Source organism: Protopterus annectens, chromosome 13.part0 (assembly GCF_019279795.1).
Source record: "Protopterus annectens isolate FY-2018-M chromosome 13.part0, PAN1.0, whole genome shotgun sequence".
Lineage (NCBI taxonomy): Eukaryota > Metazoa > Chordata > Ceratodontiformes > Protopteridae > Protopterus > Protopterus annectens.
Genome location: NC_056747.1, coordinates 828,326,202 through 828,346,172, shown reverse-complemented (window position 1 = coordinate 828,346,172; position 19,971 = coordinate 828,326,202). Strand labels below are relative to the sequence as shown.

The 19,971-nt window shown below is 39.1% G+C and overlaps 1 protein-coding gene across 1 annotated transcript in view; it reads left to right on the top strand.

The window, feature by feature from the left end:
- Nucleotides 1-19,971, top strand: part of LOC122787696 (BCAS3 microtubule associated cell migration factor) — a 4,651,713-nt gene that overhangs the window by 3,025,395 nt on the left and 1,606,347 nt on the right. The window lies entirely within an intron of this gene.

The window sequence follows — 19,971 nt, the reverse complement described above, 5'->3', positions numbered from 1 at the left end:
TTTAATGTCAAGCTTAACATGTGTTGGTCATCAAAATGTTTGAATGACGCTGTTTCTTTTCAGGATTCCATGTTTGACATATACATGCCAAGATTCATTTTTAAAAACTGTCTTGCTGCAAACCTTTTTGACAAACTTTATCAACATAATTTGATTGACTAGCTAGGCATATTAATTATCACTGCTGGCTGTGTAATATAATACTTTATGACTTAATGGGATTGCCTTATTAGGGAAATCATGCAAAACTGGAGACATGTTTTTTTTCCCAATGTTTATATGGCGATATGGTTTTCATGAGCCTGGCAAACCTAGTATATTTTCTAGGAGTGTGGAACTGAAATTTCAGAATAAACAGTAAATATATCTGTACCTTATCTGTTTATATTTTTGTTGAATTTGTAATGCACTTGTAACTGATATACATTGAATAGAAAGGAGCAGAAATCAGAAAGTAATTGAAATATAAGAGTAGTTAGAGGAAACCTAATTGAGGCAGCCCCATAATTGATTACTTAGATTGTCAGCACTCAGGTGCACTTGATGTCTGCTTTATGTAATTCAGAAGCTTCTTCACATGGTGGCATAGAGGATAAAGCACTGACTACGGCCCAGTCAACCCAGGTTTTATTAGTAGCTCAGGTGACTGCCAAAGCAGAGAGGAATGGATGTGCCTGTCCTGGGTGTGAGAGCATTCATTGATGATGTTCCCTTTGGGGTGATGTAGTCCAAAGAGGGGAAATGTGGTCCAAAGAGGGGAATTACCCTCGAATGTAATCAATGAAAGCAGATGACAGGGAGGAGAGAGAGTATGTCATATAAAGGAACCCCCCCCCCCATTGATACAGAAGCAGTCAAGCCCCAGGATACCCTTAGCATCCATGACCAGCCCCAGTAATACCAGAGTAAATCCAAGGGGTAGGAGATGAGTTGTAGACCTGCGTGGATATGGGCTACTTGGGGGCCGAGCTGCTTAAGTGATGTCCCAATGGGGATCGAAATAAAAGAAAAGAAAAATGTATGTATGTTTCAATAAACTTTTTTCAATTTTTTTAATGTAAATGCATCACCCTAATACATATGTGAATTTCTCAGCTGTGGAATAGAATGGTATTCATACTAATTATTTATCTTAGTTGGATTTAAAACTTACTGTATTTTGGGGTTTGAGACATCACTTGCATTTTAATACACCAGGTTGCTGAAACTGGAAATAATCTAGTGTGACATTATATTTATGATCATGCATTCGACGTATAATGGTAGTTTATGCACCCAATGGAATAGTGCATTTTTTATTTAATTGCACCTTGGAAAGGCACACTTAAGTAATTATTTGATCACTATGAATATATTGGTATAATTTTTTGCATATTGCTATGCATACCTAAATAGCGAAGAGTACAGAAAAAAAATCCATTTTTTTCTTTATTCAGTGTGTGCCCTTTGAGACACTTCATGTACAGAATGATGTGACAGTGAAGGATGTCTTACTTTAAAATGTGTTATGCACCATATTATAAGTAATTAACCATTATTAGCATACATGTCAATGATTCAAAAATTTTCAATAGCCTTTAACCCAGTTTTAACTCTTATTAACATTGCTTGGCCACTTCCACCTGTGCATAAATGGTAATGTTTCTTGCACAACACTTTATACATAATGTACATGATTTCATACATCATCTTCTTCATTAGGCTAGAGAATTCAGCAGATCTGATGTCTGGTACCCTTCTTAATGAGTCAACAATTGAGTAACATTGTATAAATTCTTGTAGGATGCTTCCACTCTTGAGAATGTGTGTGCTTAGTCGTTTTACATGCGGAGTGTGCAAGTAAAATAACTAATGCTTTCAACTTTCCTAGTAGAAAATGGCCCAAACATTGCAGAAGAATCACCATATGGCCTACTACTTTGACTGCTTTCTGTTGGCCCACTGAGAGACTCCAAGGCAGCTTCCCTGGTTGCAGCCCTTAGTGATAATCTAATTCTTTTAGGCACAGAGTTGGATACTGTCCTGTACCAGTCACTCCAGTGTGGCTACAGGAAGTCATTGGATGGGGAAGTAACACATCAGTGGCACAATCTTCATGTGTCACTTAAACACTTTGAGTTGCATGTATTGCAGTGAACTGCAAGATGTCTATAGATGGGAGGCATCTACACTATGGCCAGTGGATATTTGGTATGCTCACTAACCAAGCATTATTTCCTTAACTGTTCAGGGTTCAGGCTTCTTTGGGTATGCTTGTACTTCAGACTCATCCTTCCTAACCTTGGTTCCTGGGCTGTCCTTTGACTCCTTTCTGTATGTTGGTTTTACTTGTTGAGGTGCAGCCTATTTTGTGATCTTTGTGGTGTCTCCCTGATGTTAGATGTAACAGATGCATTCTTGCCATGTCAGTTGCCTCTATGAGAGGACCCTCCATAAAGGGGTCACAGGTATTTTGATGCTGCCTCCCATTATTTGGAGGTCCCTCCATCCAGTCTTGGTTTTTGGAGGTCTCTGAAATTCAGGCAGGTGTATATTTGTATATTATTTGTTAGCAATGCTGTCGGATTGTCACTGTTAATTCTTGCTATATAGGATGTGTCACTGTTAATTCTTGCTGTGCAGGTTCTGTGCCCACTAGTGGTTTTGGCAAATTGGTAGACTCGGGGGCTGGTTACACTTAAGTTATTTGCTTGTGACAATAGTGGTCTGTGTGCTCATGCCCTTTGAGTGCTCACATGCACAAGTGCTTCTGTGGAAAAAAAGAGCTGAATTATGATTGGTACAAGTGATACATCCAGTTGTTGACCCAGCAAGAAGAGGTCAATGGTAAATCAGCTAATGTGCTAAGGTATCTGATATTTTTCAAAATGTTCCCTTTTTGCATCTTTAAAGTTTTATTGAACTTTGAGTACCACAAGCTTACAAAGAACATTTGCAAGTATGGGAGAATGATTGTGAGTCAGACTCCAAGTGTGTTTTCTGTCTTGTCCTGCACACAGCAAACTAGATTGCTGATTCTGTCAGATTCATACAGTCCACAAAAAGAAGAAACAGCAAGCTAATGTACTTCTATCTTATGTATCAAAAATGAAAGAGATGAATGTGGCTGCTGGTTTAGCTTCTCTCTCTTTCATCTACTCTACAGTCCTTCCTGATCAAGATTACCGTAAGCCACAAAGGGTTATAGTATAAACAAGAGTCCAGAAGGGAAGCGTAGCAAATGTAAGCCATCTAGCACACAGTGAGAAGGAGGAGAAACATCAGAGAATGAAAACATTGGACAGCAAAAGGAATAGGGCTAACCTTTTAATGAAACATGTTCCAGAAATCCCTGAAAAGGGCTACTGCTGGTCTTCTCTCTCTAGTCACTGCCGACATTAGTGCTGCATTTCTGAGTGCATATCTTGACTAGAGTCAGTACTGGTTACTTGTGGTTTTCATCACCAGTTTAGAGACTTCTTTACTGTAGACCAGATGTTGAACATCGGTCATTTGTTCTGAATTGGGTCAGGTTCATCTGCTTTCTTTACTTTCACCTGAGCTGATGCCCTCGCCATTATTTGATCTGGCTTTTTCAGTTTTACATCAGACACCCGCCCACTGACTGCTGAACAAACACTGTCTGCTTACTGCTTATTTTTCTGCATTCTGCATCCAGGAGCTGATGATTAATCATGAAATGATGGAAGACATGCTTATCTTGCTGCTGCAGTGCTGATGCTGAAGATTAGAATTTGTAGTGTCACTAACCCCTAAATCTGATGTTGTCCTTTAGGTTCATGGGTGTGTAATAGCTAATGAACACTGGGACCTTTTAAGCCTAGCCGTGCATCCCAAATCTCTGACAAGTTTTGGTACTCTTGGTAATGTAAGCAAGGGCTTGGAAGATGAAATGTTTGCAAGCTGGGGTCTAAGAGATTAACCATTTACAGACTGCCTGTGCCCATTAGAGACATAGTTGCTAAGCCAGGGGTAAGTTTCTGGTTCCCTATCCAGTTGTCCAAATACTGCATGAATTGGGTTGGGGGGACTCTGCTTCACCTAGGTGGGGAGCCTGTTGCTGAAAAGGGGCAATCTCAGGGATACATACCTGTCTGTCCACCATGTCCTATTTATATCACAGGCGTGGTTTAAGTCTTTAGAGTGGTAAATTCTATTGTTTGTTTTGTGAATATGCAGGAGGTACATCAGAGTTGCCTCTGATGATGTCTTGTATTCCAGGCATTAATCTCTCCTCAGCAGACTGTAGGAGAGAGAATACAGGGATAGGGCTTTGAGGTGGACTGCATAGGACATATTTGTCCTGTATTCTTTTAGTGAGGAACCTTTGTGGACATTCAGCTGTTGTATGTGCCTAGTTAGATACATGCTAAAGAGGACACTGTACTTGGTGACAGGTGTGATGGGTGCCAAATAATGTGGAATAATAATGCCTTACCTTTGTTTACAATTTCCTCAACATAGAATAATTTCCTCACCACGGTTGACTCATGATGGTCAAATCCATATTCTTGTCAGTGTGTCCCAAAGTCTGTCTCAACTTACGGGTAATGAGATCTGACATCAGCACTTTTTTTACATTCTTGGATCAAGGACTCAGGTTGTTCCCCTTACCCATAATTCCCTTCTGTCCCTACAATACCTCATTTCTGGTTTACCTCCTGTTAGCATCAGATGTGACCTCTGGCCTCAGTGCTTAAATATGGCAGATGAGTACTTTTTTGCTTTTCATATCCTTACCATTTTTGTTCAGTAACCTTCAGATATCCCCTTTCTTAGCATTCTTCTCAATGTAGTTTTGTTAGTAATTGTGTTAGTTTAATCATTGCAGTTGCAGGTGTATCTTTCCACCATTATAGCCTTTCCTGTTCCTGTATAAAATAAAAAAAATGTTTATATGTAGAGATTGTTCTGCTTTTTATTACAGTTTATTCTTCATATACTAGACTTTAGTGATTTTCATTAGCTGGTGTTATGGTTAACTTTAGTGTTTGAGTATGTGTATTTTCTGTGGCTCCAAGAGTGGCAAGGCAACTGGTTTCATGAAGTGCACTGCCTGTAGGCACAAGATTCCCACCCAGGCCCCCCCCCCCCCATTCTTTGTGCGTGTGTGTATAATGCTTGGGTGTAGTTCACTTGGATGTAGAGTGAGAGTCTTGCAACTAATTTTTGGATAGGGCTTTTGTCTATGGAGAAATCATGTCATCATTGAAGGGTCGTCTTCCTGTCACAGATGGTGAGTCAACCCTTATGGTTCTACCTCTGCTTCCCAATCTGGTAAGAAGGATTGGGGACAAGACCAAGTCCTGTAACTAAAAGAGAAGGAAAAGGACAGATGGAAAGGCAAAGCGAGGGAGAGAGGCAAAGAGATATAACAGATGGCAAGGATAAAGATATGGCCCGGAAAAGATCCTCTGTTCCATCAGGTCCATCCATTCTGACTCAAAACATTCCTAGACTGTCGGATACGATAACTATTCTCGAACCAGCTGGATCTGATTTCCTTCTCCTCCTTTTAGGTTCTGTCTACAACCAACCACCCCTAGGCTCTGTTCCAACATTCTGCAGGATATATCAGTGCGTTGGTCCTCCAAGTTGCCTTCAGCGACTTCATCCTTCACATCCTTTCAGTCATTGAAGAATCTGTCAGAAGCTGACTTTGGCATGATGATGTGAAAGTTTCTGAGGATGCAAATCCAGATGTGTAGGTCCTCTTTTATTGCCTCCCCCTGGGGAGGGCATAGACAACCCCACCCAATATCTTCTCTTCCTGTTTGAACTTCGGATCCAGTATCTGTGAAGTTGATAGCTTGTTTGGCTTCGACTCTGTTTCTGCTATCCACGTGGCTCCCACAGCGTTGGATCTCAAGGGGTCTTAGAGCCAGGAGTTCAGGGCCAAGGCCCAGAGTTTAGGATAAACTCCGTGGTTGTCAGAGCCACCCCGTTTTCTTAGGTGCTTTGACCCCAGACAGTTTCACACTAATGTCTGCCTCAGAGTTGAGGTGAATCGGGTCCCAGGTAGTTATCCCTTTGGGATCTTTGGATCCTAAGTGTTCTTCCTAGGCCTCAGTTTCAGCTTTTCTGTTCTAGTTCTTTGAAAGGGTACTCTGCAGGTCTGTATCCCCCCTCCTGGAAGATGCATTAATGAAGCAGCAAGGGGGGATGGTTCACTGACACTCCTTCCCAAGAGTAACTGGTATTCCTCAAGGCTTTTAGGACTGGCTCATCTACTTCCTGTGTGGTCCCTCCCACATTTAGTCTGTCAGTGGGCATGGAAGAATTCTGACATGGTGGAGTTTATCTTAAATAAACCCAACAAATTTTTGGTTTCCCCACGGAATAGGCCATATTGGATCAAGGGTCCTGCTGTAGATGCCATTGTGGTTGTGGCAACCATAAAAAAGGAGCTTTTAGAAGACAGCGTCTCTGTCCATCCCCTAACAGTCTAGGGCATTGGACAGGTTTTGAAAGTGGACTTGCATTTCACCAACATTTTCTTTATGTGAGCTGAATTACTTAGCCCATCTGAAACGTTTCCAGTCAGACGTGACCAAGGAGCTTTCCATGTCCCTCTTGGATACCTTACCTGCCAATGTAGAGAAGATGGTGGAGTCACAGCTAACCACCCTGCAATCTATATCTAACATGTCCATGCACCTAATCTGCAATACAGCTGATGGCACTTTGAGAGCCGCAGGCATTAGCACTGCAATTTGTGGGCATGTCTGGATGTGTGTCTGCAGAGAGCTTCAAAGCATCCTTTGTCAATTCCTTTTTAATGGGTCTACCTTCTATGAACCCAAGGTCAAGGAAGTGCTCACCAGAAGTGAACAGGAGGACAAAACACTGCTTCCTGTGAGCATCCAATTTTTCATTCCCCAAAGGATTTTTTTCCTGGGAACCAAGTCCCAGAGTTTTGCTCGGGATACTTGTGGTGACAGACCCCCATCACCCCCCCCCCCCCCAGGCACAGAGGAAAAAAATGTTAATGAACACTGCTCCTGGGGTTCCCTTCCAGCACTCCTGAATATTTACCCAAATGTTGCACTCTGGAGGCCGTCAGGGGATGCTTATCCCTGCACTATGGAGAATGATTAGCCATCATGCATGTTTTTAGGTGCAAAAAGTATAACCAGAGGCTATATTTTAGTCCCTTAGCTTCTCCTCCATCAAACAAAAACAAACTTTCTGATGTTTCAGCTAGTCAAGGGAAGGTAGCAACAGCAGAGATTTTAAAGATGCTAGAAAAGTAAGTCATTCAGGAGGTCTCACCAGACCAGCAAGGATGCAGAGTTTATTCAAGGTTCTTTTTTGGCTGTGAAAAAGACCTGGCAGCTCAGGCCCATTTTTAGACCTCAGTTACCTAAACCATTTAATAAAACAGATGAAATTATGGATGGTCATGGTTCATTCCATTCTGCCTGTCTTGAGGAAGAATGACTGAATGTGTAGGATACCTATCGACATCTAAAAATAGTGAGGCAGTTCAGAAGATTCATCCACTTTTAGCTGGGAGGACAGTCACTTCCAGTTTAGACCACTGCCCTTTGGTCTTACCAGAGCCCCCAGGGTGTTCACCAAGTGCATGGCAGTTGTTGAAGCACACCTAAGGCTGCAAGGTTATCATGTGTTCCCTTATTTAGACTGGCTCTTCACCACTTCCACCAGACCCTGACTTGTTCAGACCAGGGACTTCTTGCTCCAAATTTGTCACCGACTAGGGATTACTGTCAATCTAAAGAAAACCCAACTGACAGCAGTCCACACAATAGAATTCATAGGTTGCCACCTGGACATGATTTCTCATATTGCCAAGGCTCCAGATTTGAGTGCTGACTCTACTTCGGCAAGCTTCCAATGTCCTTTCTGTCTCAAAGCCCCTGGAAAGACTTATCCTTTGATTACTGGAGTTGAAGGCTTCTTTGATCACACTAGTTCCTTAGACCAGATTTTAGGTAAGGATCCTGCAGTAGTGTCTCTCTCTGTCCAGTGCTCCATTAGTGGTTTTCGTTGCCCATTCATCTTTCCACCCACCAATGCCACAGTGACTATAGATGCCACCCTTCTGGGGTGGGGCATTTCAAAGGTAAGATGATTCATGGCACGTGGTCAACTTCAGAGGCCAAACTTCACATCAACATTTTGGAGATGAGGGCAGTCCTAGCACTGCACATCTTTCAGGATTTCCTTCCCAGTGTTGTGCTTTCCATCCATATAAATAATATGGCAATGTTGTGGTACAGCAACATATAGAGGAGTGACCTGCTGGTATCCACTACGTTGAGAAGCCATGAGGGTTTCACAGTGGATGATGTCTTCCCAATACTCTACTGGCAATGTATATCCCAGGGGGTTTGAACGATTTAACAGTCAAACTGATCCGTCATCCTGCTTTACAAGTGGCCCCTCATTCAGTTAGTAGCAACAGGGATCTACAGTTATTGGGGCCAGCCTTGCTACGATCTCTTTGTGTCCCCTCTCAACACCAAATGCAGCAGCTACTTTGCCCTGATTCCCCAAGAGGGATAGTCACTGAGCGTATGCCCTGACATGCACTTGACCCCTGGATCTCTACTGTGGCTTTCCACCTTTTTCCCTTGTAATGAAACTTGTTCACAAAGCAGTTAGGTGCAAGGTAACTGTGATCCTCATTACCCCATTTTGGCATTGTCAGATTTTATTCCCCTTCTTTTGGCCTTATCTGAAATACTCTCCTTGAGTGCTGGATCTTCTTCCGGATCTTCTTTCTCACCTGTCTGGTCATCCTTACTCTGGGACATCAAAGCCCTGAGATTAACTGCTTGTTTTTTCCATTTCTAGTGATAAAAATGTCAGACTTTTTTTCATTGCTCCATATCTTATCCTCTTCACAAAAAACATTCAAAGGGAAGTCTGTAGAAGTAAGTGGAAGATATTTGTTATCTGTCTCTCCTCCAAGGAGCTAGATACTTTTTGGCTTGTTTACCCTCTGTTCTGGATTTTTTTGTCAGGGTTATTTAAGGAAGGATCTATTTTTTTTACCATCAAAGTACAGCTGGCAGTCATATCTTAACATTATTGTGTGAGAAAAGCAGACTCCCATTGCTTTATTGAAATTGTCCAAAGCCTTTCTACGAGGGACCTTCCTTCTCAAACCACCACTGATCGACCAGTTCCTCCTTTGGACATTACCTTGTTTCTTCAGGCCTTTATTAGACTCCCAGTTGAAACAGCAGCTTCAGTGCAAGTAAAATGTATGTCTTGGAAGACTGTTTTCCTTTTTGCTATTACTTCAGCTAGGAGGATTTCAGAGTTATGGGCATTATCATATAAAACCCCTTATCTGAGTTTTCATATGGATATGGTTTCTCTTTGAGCCATACCCAATTTTCTTTATAAAGTGGCCTTGGAAGCTGCCCTTAACCAATCCATTAACTTGCCAGTTTTCTTTCCCGATTTGTCCAACAAAGGGGAATATCTCTTCCTACCTTGTATATAATGTATGGTCAACTTTATTGCTTGCCTTTATATTTTGCTTATTTTGTATTTCATATATTGTACTACTTTATTGTCTGAATATTTGTAACCATTGTTCAGGTTAATTCTCTTTGTGTGTACTGTGGAGCTTTTCTCCCAGGGCCTGCGCTGAAAATGGGCTCATACCCAGTCGTACTTTCCCGGTAAACAAATGTCAAATAAATATGTTACACTTGCTGAATGTTCACTGTCAGTTGAGATTTTATTTGCATCGCACCAAAAGTTTTAGGAAAACTGATCAACTTTTTGTCTTTTTAAAAGCAAATTGAGAGATGGTGTATGAAAAGTCACACTGTCCAGGTGGCTAGCTGATTGCATTACTTTTGCATCCAAAACAAAGGAGCTTTCCCTTCCTCACTGATCCAAGGCCCATTCAACTAAAGTTGTTGAAACAGCTTTCTTTGACAGAGTACCATTAGATGACATTTTTCCTGCAGCTACCTGCTCTGCATTTCACACCTTTGTCTAGATTCATTGCGTCCTTTGGCTCCACCATCCTTAGGAATATCCTTTCATGTGATTGCACTGGAGTCCTAGTAGCTGGGGAATTTGTCTAATCCATTGAGTTGGACAGAAAAGCCAACATTGGATATGAAATTTATTATCGTAACACTCAATACATGTTGTCTTCTTCAGTCCAGCTTTACATTCCCTTCCTTTGCCCTCACCCTTGCCTAAATTGTTGTCTTTATGGCTGCCAACTGACCGCATTGGATATGTCCAGAGCCTTGTCCTACATACATTCTTGTGCAATGTCATAACAGTTTCCCTTTCTACTCCCATTTCCCTGTTATTGGATTTTAGATGCATGTTTAGGGTGCAAGTGGCAGACTTGATCTGAGGTATTGAATGGATGGAAGGAATTTATGGGTAGAGGGAGGATCCTGAACTCTGGATCCAAGAATCAGAAAAAGGTGGCGTCATACATAACTGATTTGAAAGACATTACAAAGAAATGTTCATAGGTTGTTACTAAGCAGGCGACCACCATGGCCTTTATAAACATAGCCATACACCCCAACCCAATTTTATGAGGGGGTATGTTAATAATGAAGTAGCTAGGGGATTTATGGGGGGATGTATTGGAGAAAGTTTTACTTACTAATGGCGTCTGTCCATCAGAGACATGGGAACCAGACCAGGGGTGAGTTTGAGATTTCCCATCCAATTGTCATGGTTTAATTTGAATAGGCTCAGGAATAAAAACTGCTTCACATGGGTGGGAATTCTGTTCCATAACAAGACTCATTCGAGTCCCACATCTGTCCCTTCAGCATATTCTATTTATGTCCTAAGTGAATTTCACATCCTTGGATCTAGTGTTTCTAGTGCTTTTTGTTTCGCAGATGTACAAACGAGGCAAAAAAAGCAGACGAACCAAACGAAAAGAAGCAGGAAAACCAACAGCTGTAGGCATAAACTATGCAGCAACCTCGGAAAAAGTCTTTAACGTAGAGACAGTTTAATATAAAAACTTTCACGTTTTCGTCACTTTAAATAAAGTAACTTCTTCAGAAAACAAACCGCGGCTACACAGTAATGTTATTGAGGTTTGTAGGTTCCTACATTGTTTGTTGGAATAGTACATTTAACATTTATTATTCAAACATCATTGTTGCACCGTAGATATTAGAACACTATGAGCTGGTTACGCTGAGTTTAAATAACATTTAACTAACATTTAATCAATATTTGAATAATATTTTAACATTTAAATAATATTAGGGATTATATTTGTATTGTAAATTATTTTTGGATCGCTTTGTCTTTAAGCCATTGCCTGTTACTATCACATGATCTTATGTAACAGTTTTTAAATTCAGCGGTTACTGTGTAGCCGCTGTTTGTTTTCTGAAGAAGTTACTTTATTTAGAGTAATGAAAACGTGAAAGTTTTTATATTAAACTGTTTCTACGTTAAAGATTTTTGACCGAGGTTGCTGCATAGTTTGTCTACATCTGTTGGTTTTCCTGTTTTGCAGATGTGCAAAAGATGCATCAGAGCTGGATCTGAGGATGCCTTATAAGCCAAGCATAGATTGCGCCTCAACAGCCTGTAGGATACTGAGTACAGAGATGAGGCCTTTAGGTGATCAGTGTAGGTCAAGGATATTCATGCCTTAGATTCTGCTGGTGAGGAGCCTTTGTGGGAGTTCCAGCTGTTGCAACTGTCTGGTTAGGTACATGCCAAATGGGGCATTGCACTCCATGATGGGTCTGGTAAGGGCTGAGTAGAGCGTTATTATAACTTCCTTCCACCTGGATGCCATACACTTACATATACGTTGGGCAACATAGAAAGATTTTCTTACTGTCTTTGTTACATGATGGTCGAAGGCCAGATTACTGTCTGTATATGTTCCCGGATCCCTATCTACTGGTTCGACTCTTAGGGGTGTTTTAGCAGTGGAGTAATTGACTTGGGTGGTCAGTTTCCTAAAAGGAATTCTAATGCATTTCTTGCCACTGACTTTTAAAGTGCGGCTTTGGCACCAGTCATTTGTCTGCATTAGAGACTCTTGCAAGATGCTGGTGTCATGGAGAGAATCTGATAGCTCCTAATATATAGTCATCTGCAAACTTGCTGAGCCTAAGGCCTTTGACATTAGCCTTGATTCCAAACAGGAGTAGGCCCAGCATGGAGACCCGAGCTTTTTCACTGGTGACTTGTCTCTTGGTGGATGTGCTCTCACCAGAACTGACTTATTGGGTCCTGTTTATAAGCTAATCAGCAATCCAGTAAGTTATGTAGTGATTTATGTCTAGTTCAGAGAGTTTGCCAACATGGAAATGGTGTTATGGTTAGTACATAACTTTTGTTATGTATTAATTTTTTCAGAGTCTGATCTTTATCATTCTTCCTTTGTGATCCCTTTCCCTAAAGATGCATCATATGGGTGATTGATTAGAGAACTAGAGTTTGCCAACAGACATCTTCAAGCAGGCTCCAAAACCAGCTCCTTTCTTAGTTCCTTCTGTAATAGTTTAGTGCATTTAAGTTACTCTTGCATTAATCTTCCACCATTTTTTAAGTAGGTAGACTTTATCACGTCTTTAAAAATCATAAATGTACTAGAATGTCTTTATTAAGATTACATTATTTTCCTTTAGATTTTTCTAGCATTTTAATTCCATAATTTTTTTTTCTAGTATGACCTGTCACACAGTTGATCTCCTGTATTCAACATTAATAGCTTCATTTGTTGTTGGTAGAATAAAAACATAACTGTAATATTTGAGATATAAGTATTTTTTTCAGGTTGCAGTATAATTTTTCACATTTTTCAATAACTCGTTTGTATTTTTATGCATAAACATATGTTTTGTGCATATTAGAATGCAACTTAACAAAAATATTGGCTTATCCACATTAGTATTGGTCTTTTAGCAGTGACAGAGGTGCAGCAGGTAGCAGATTCACCTTTGGTGCAGAGGGCTCCGAGTTCTTTTAGCACACCTGGTAGATTTATTGCTGACACTACAATGCAGGGGTGCTGCCCTCCCCTGTTTTGTCCTTCAGGTGAGATGGTAAACGGAGGCCCCATCAGTATGAGGTGATGGTAGCTCAAATAGATGTAAAAGATCCTTTGGTAATTATCAGAAAGAAATGGGGAGGTTCTCAATGCCTGGCCAGATTTTCCATAGCAGTAGTATAAATGCCACATCTGCTCTCCCCTGAAAAGAGGTCAGTAACCTAGTGGGACTTAACCAGTGAACAAATTGTAAATAAATAAACAAATTTGTTTTCCTCACTGATTTCAGTTTTTGTTTGTTCAATTTTTAAAACTGTTATAGGTTTCCCTGTGTGGGAGCATGTCATTTGGATGAATTGCAATTTCGGCAAATGCAAAAAGAGCAAATGTTTGCCAAAACTATTTTTGCTGACAGTGGAGTTCGCCTTTATTTTCCACTGTAGTGCGACCTCAGAGCGCGAGTGTGTGTGTGTGTGTGTGTGTGTGTATATATATATATATATATATATATATATATATATATCCATATGTGTGTACGTGTATGTGTATATATATATATATATATATATATATATATATATATATATATATATATATATATGTATATATATATATATGTGTGTGTATATATATATATATATATATATATATATATATATATATATATATATATACACACACACACACACACACACACACACACACAAGTAGTCTGGGCAGTGTTATTAAATGGACCAAAAAAGTAAATTTTAAGTTGTATACTTGAACACTGTCAGTTAACATCAGTATTCAAACTTTTAGGTTTCAAAGTATTGAATTTTCAAGTAATCTTTGAACTCAGTTGATTGAAAGCCAATACTTTGTCCCCACCATAGAGTAAATATACATGAACCAGAACACACTATTTAAAGCAAGTCAAGTCCATTGTGTACTTCATGAGCAGCTACCATGTTATCAAAATGTGTATTTAAAATATCCAATCAATGTTGTATACTGGCTTTAATTTTCTTCCTTGACTGGTCAATAATGCACCAAAGTGAAAGAAAAGGTATGCAAAATATTTCATACCACACAACTATTCTGACAATTCTAATAATGCTTAATGTGCAAGGTCTTATATATTTGCACACATTACATGCCATACATTCAAACTTACCTTTTGCACTATAAGTATAAACAGGGGTTTTATAAGATAGTATTTCACCTATATTTAATACCCTGTTGTATGAAAAAACAGGAAAGCTAGGTAAAATATTCTTTAGTTTATCATCAGTCTTTGAACTATCCCAGTGTTTTTTTTACTACTGTAACACCAATGCTCAAAAAAGTAGAATATTTTATTACACAAAATAACTTCACAGTACTAACCTGTGCTTTAACTTGATATGTTGCGAGCTTCCTGACAAACTCTGTAACCTACCTCTCATTTCCAGATTAAAGAACTTTAATTATCCTTAATAAATTGTGTGAACAACCTTTAATTAGTAATCTAGCAATCAGTTTGATAACTCGTCAATCCTAAGTCCGTAATATTGCATTTTAACCTTATAAATGGGCATTAATATATTATATGGGAAGAGTGACAACTATCCACATGAAGAGCATGTTAGCTGCTATCTCCATGAATTTGTCACATTTTTCCTAGACTATACCTTTAAGTGTAATATCTAATAAACTGAGTTCAGCTTTAAAAATCTCAGCAATAAATTTAATCTCCTACTTGTTAGCTTTCAGTGCATCAGCAAACTTAGTACATAATCTGTCCTACCACAACATAAAATTAATAAATCATCGCTATCATGAACATGTTAACATAATGTTACATTAATTGATCAGCATTCGTGTATTTCTTTTTAAAGTAGGACATAATTTACCATCATACCTCTCAACCTCTTGGAGCAAGAAGTGTGGACAAAGCCATAAATAATAGGGGAACAAAGGCCCAAAATAGGTACATTTTTTAAATATTTCTCTTGCAAACTTTGAAGTTTGATAGAATAGCAGGTTTTGCATTAACTAATTGAATTGTATAAAGGATATGAAGTCAAAAACTCAAATTTCTGTCATTATTTTCTGACTTCAATCCTCAATTTGCCAATGATTTGCCAGAAAACCACACTTTTGGAGAAACGGACCAAAAACATGAGGCAAAAATCTAGACATTCTTTGAAAACATGGACAGTTGAGAGGTATGATTAGAGTATGCTGGGGTGAAAGGGGTCACAATAGCCATCACATTTTTGTATAAGTAATGTGTTGTGTGTAAACAAGTAATGTGTTAAAAAAGGCAAAAGTGCCAATACAAAGGATGCTTAAGGTCTTTTGTCCAAAAAATTGAGCCACAGCTTATTACTCTGAGGGGTGAATTGAAGTATAAAGACTTGACTTCTAAACTAATGCAATAGTAGTCTTTTTACCGAGGAATATTTTTAAACTAATTCATTACTTCACCCATTTAATTATCAAACAAGTCCGTTTCTTACTATAATCTCCTAATCTTCTAACGAACTATCTAATAGTAAGACAGCATTTTGTTAAAAACCGTCTACTCCTGAAATCAAGCAACTTGGTGGTGGTGGTGGGGGGGTTATGTAACGACATATATTTTAGGCACTGCTTAAAATATAGAATGTTTAGGGTGATTTATATGCAACTTAGTTATATCCTTTTCAGTTAAAAAAACTTCTTTGCAGTAGTTCTAATAATTTACAATGAACCTGCTGCAGTTGTTATGTCACCCTTTGAGCGTCTCTTTCTTGATTCAAAAGGCTACATATAGTTTCATATGCAGATCTGTCAATAATTGCCACGTTTCCTCCCTTGTCAGCCTTGCAAACAAGTTTGGCCAAGTAGATGGGAGTAATAAAGTGCACTGTTACTAAGCTAATTCAAGTGTATAATAAATAAAAATCTGCCGACATTAAAGACTGTCAAAGATCAAAAAAGTGTGAAATTTACTGTACTGAAGATCAACGAATACAAATTAAACTTAGCATCTGAAGACAAGGATAGTTAAAAGTTCTTAACTGTCAGACAATTAAGAAATACCTCATGTCAGTGTTCTGAATTCATTTGTAGTGTTGTTACCCACTCCATCCCTAAAAGTATTGCTGATAATCTTGCATATATATTGTCAGCTTCACAGTAGAAACAGTTAACTTTCAGCAAATTTCTGTGTTCCTTTCTATCACAAGAGTACTATGTAACCTTTCCTAACTGCACTTTTTACAGTTAAAATATTAAAGTATCACCTCTGTGGGCCCTGTCAGTGCACTTGGTTGCTCAGTCAACCTTACCAAACATGACCTATCTGAACGCCTCCTGAAACTGTGCAACTCATTCAGCCACAGGGTATGTTCCTGAGGTACAAAAATGGCTGTATTATGCCACTTCATAAAGGAGTACCCATGTCATACAACAGAAGCTACACACACAGCTTAACAGGTCTAATTTGCAGGCATGGACTGTATTATATCTGATTTCATACGCTTTAGTACAAAAATACATTATTGCTCATTACCTGTAACATACAGTTTTATCAAAGGGAGATAGAGTCTGCTTGATGTAGCAAACAAATTTTAGAAAGTCATTGAAACTGTACATAGTGGCCATGCAGTTCATACTGTTTTCTTAGATCTGGCTAAGGCCCTTGACACTATTCCCTATACTGGAATTGTAAATTAGGTTAAAGGCTGAAATGTAGACCCAAGTTTCATCATGTATATCAAACTGGCAGACAGATACAACCCCCCTCCAATAGTTAAAGTAGCAGATGCCACCCTTCAAATGCAAAAATATGACTAATGGTGTTCCTCAGAACTCACTAATGGGCCCTCTTCTGATTGTCATTTGCCTGTCCGATCATCATAGCACTAATCCAAACATAAGACTAAGCTTGCTAGTGACTGTTAAGTTTAATGTTGTCATTTGTTCAGCATCCAGTCTCATGTTCGTGTACCATGCAACTCTGTGGTTTATTAGAAATGGGCTTAAAGTAAAAGCAAAGAAGTGTAGTATTTTCTCTTTGAGTAAACTAATCTCAACAGCAACTTACAGTATAGACAGCACCTCACTCCAGGCTGATAGTCATTGGAGATCTTGACACCTTCAGAGGCAACTCCTTATTCTTTGGCCACTACATAGCAGCAGAAGCCAATAAATCCTTCCATCTCTCCCTTTTAATAGCCAAAGATATCTCAACCAGGACTGAAGAAATTATCATTCCCCTGTACTTTGCCCTGGACAGACCAATTGCAGAATGCAATGCCCCTGTCAGAGTATACAGCACATTGTTAGAAAGTCCCAGGAGGTTCCTAACTAAAAAGGTCTCCAGACTAAACACCCTCACCTGCCAAGAAAGGCTTGAAGCACACACTCTGTACTTAACACTTGTAGAATCCTGTAGAGGGGGATTTACATCTAGCATTTACTGTTAATAATTTAGCCTTCATTATACCGCCACAATAACAAATTTCTCCATGAACATTGACTAAAGCCTTTGAATTTCTATCAGCATATAAAACATATAGGAGGGCAGATTTATTACCAAGTGCTTCACCAATTTCTTGAATAAACTTCCATTTTCTTGAAATAAAACCTTGCAGAATCCTCACTTCCTTTAAGGCAAACCTAGATGATTGGATGGATGCCCTGTATATTTATCCTCTGCATGACTAGTTTTGCCTTTCTATTGGAGGCAGTAGTTGTGCCCCTTCAGGGTCAGTGATAGCATCTGATTTTGAACATTGGACTGACTGCCTTATAAACTCTGTGACTCTGTGGAAAACATTAATCAGTTATACCTGTACTAATTCATTGCATGATAGTAAAGAAATTAAGTATGCTAGTCTACAGGAACCTTTTGCCCTAGTGAATCATATTTACTGGATTGCAAATGTAGAAATGTGCATTCAGAGGAAATATTTTGGGTTCAGTTTAGAAAGCCATTGCTTTCACAGCTCATTCCTTCTATGTCTTGTACTTAACATTTTCATTATGGGCTTTATTATTTCCATACCTTAGAATTAAAGCAGTTTTAGTTGTTCCCTTATTCGAGCATGTGTTCAGCAATCATCCCCTTGGAGCTTCAAGGCCATTTGATAACAGTTTGAGAATTACCCCTCATTTGGGATTGAGCACATTCCCCCAAAAATCCTAGTTGATTCCTTTTTTGCAAAATCTATTTTCTTGAGAGAATATTTTATTTGATGCATGGTCCTCTGCTGTATTTCCCAGTTGAGATGCCTTGTGTTTGGAATTTGCAAGCTATTCCTTTTTCATGAGCTTTTTTCACCAGTGGATTTTCAAATGAATCTAGTTTTCTACCACATTTCAAAGACATGCTGGTAGATGAATTGACAATGCTAAATTAGCCATAGGGGTGTGTATGTGTGTTTACATATATGTACCCTGTGTTGTTAGATTTGCGTCTCATCTAGAACTAGTTCCTGCCTTACATTCATTGATTACTGGGATAGCCCTCTGCCCCGTGACTCTGAATTAGATAAAGTGGGCATAGACAATGAATGGTATGACAGTGTGGGAAGTTATTGTAGCTATTTTTGAATAATGTGGTGTCTTCTGTGGATGGCATACACAGTGCTATAGCTTGTCTTGGATGTTTAGCCCATGATTAATCTATGAAGTAGTATTCACCTGAAGCAGTGTGCCACTTTTGATGTAGTGCTGTATAGCAGCATCTGAAATCATGATAATTCCTGTACTTGATGCATCGAGATGTCTGTGCAAATGGAAACGATTCCAATGAGATCATCCTTCATTTCATATTGTGAAAGAACTGAATGTTAGGTAACTATACAACTGCATTTAATTATCATAAGCATTCTTGTGCGAGTTCAGCATGTTTATCTTTCTGTATTTTACCTCCGTGGTTGCCTAATGAATGTAGAAGCAGAGAAAGCAACAAGAATAATTAACTAAAGTAGTCTGTAATTAAAAACATGATTACATGCTCCCAGTATATCTTGTAGTCCAGAGAATAAAATGTACTTGGTGAGAGGGTCACAATGGACTCAGAGAAGTTTATTTGACTCAGTGCAAAAGCTTGGGAACACTGCCCTATTAGACTGAATTTTATAGTATTTTATATTCTAGCTGAGTAGTAGGTCATGTAGCTTTCAAGACAGTGCACCAAAGAAAGTGAAAACATTTGTCAAAAAATACCAGAATGTTTTTTGCCATAAATTTGCTGTACCTGTCCTTAAAAATGGTATGTGGCTCTGACTGATCTAATTTTTGATGATGTGCAACATTTTAAGGTATATCCGGTACCATTTCAGAGATATCTGCATATGAAGATTTTGATAACCATCCTATTAGAGCTGGTAGAAGTTTTAAATTAGTATGTGCACTCAATCATGTATCGTTGGCAAGGCGTGAGAGCTTTTAAGCAGTACATAGCCTTGTCCTAATTTACCAGTTTCTTAATTCATTTGAACATCATAGCAAAATGGATACCCTCTTGGCAATGCATTAGGACCCACCACAAGCTTTGTCATGTCTTTTCTTTTAGACGAGATATAAAGCATAACAAAGGAACCAGACTACTTAAAGAAACATTGCACTACTGCACCTCCTGAAAGGTGACCTTACCGCCTAAGATAAGGAGCTGTCGTGGGTTCTTGCTTAAATAATCTGTCTTCTTTGAGGCAGTATTAGCCAGCATGTTTTTGGTACTTTTTATCAATTCCCTAGCAGTTTAACCAGAAAACTATAAGGATGTTAAAATTAAGCCAGCAGGTGACCAGACAGCTAGACTGTAGTGCTTGGTGTTTGTGGACAGTGAGCATGCACATACACAGATACACTCAGCCATCCATTTTCCAGTAGATAAACCCGCATTATCATTTACAGGGTCATGAGAGAGCCAAAGCCTATTCTAACAGCCATTGGTTCATAGTTCATAAGTAGTTACTAGGTATGCATTCCAGGAGACCATTAAGAAGCCTTACCTTAATTCTCAA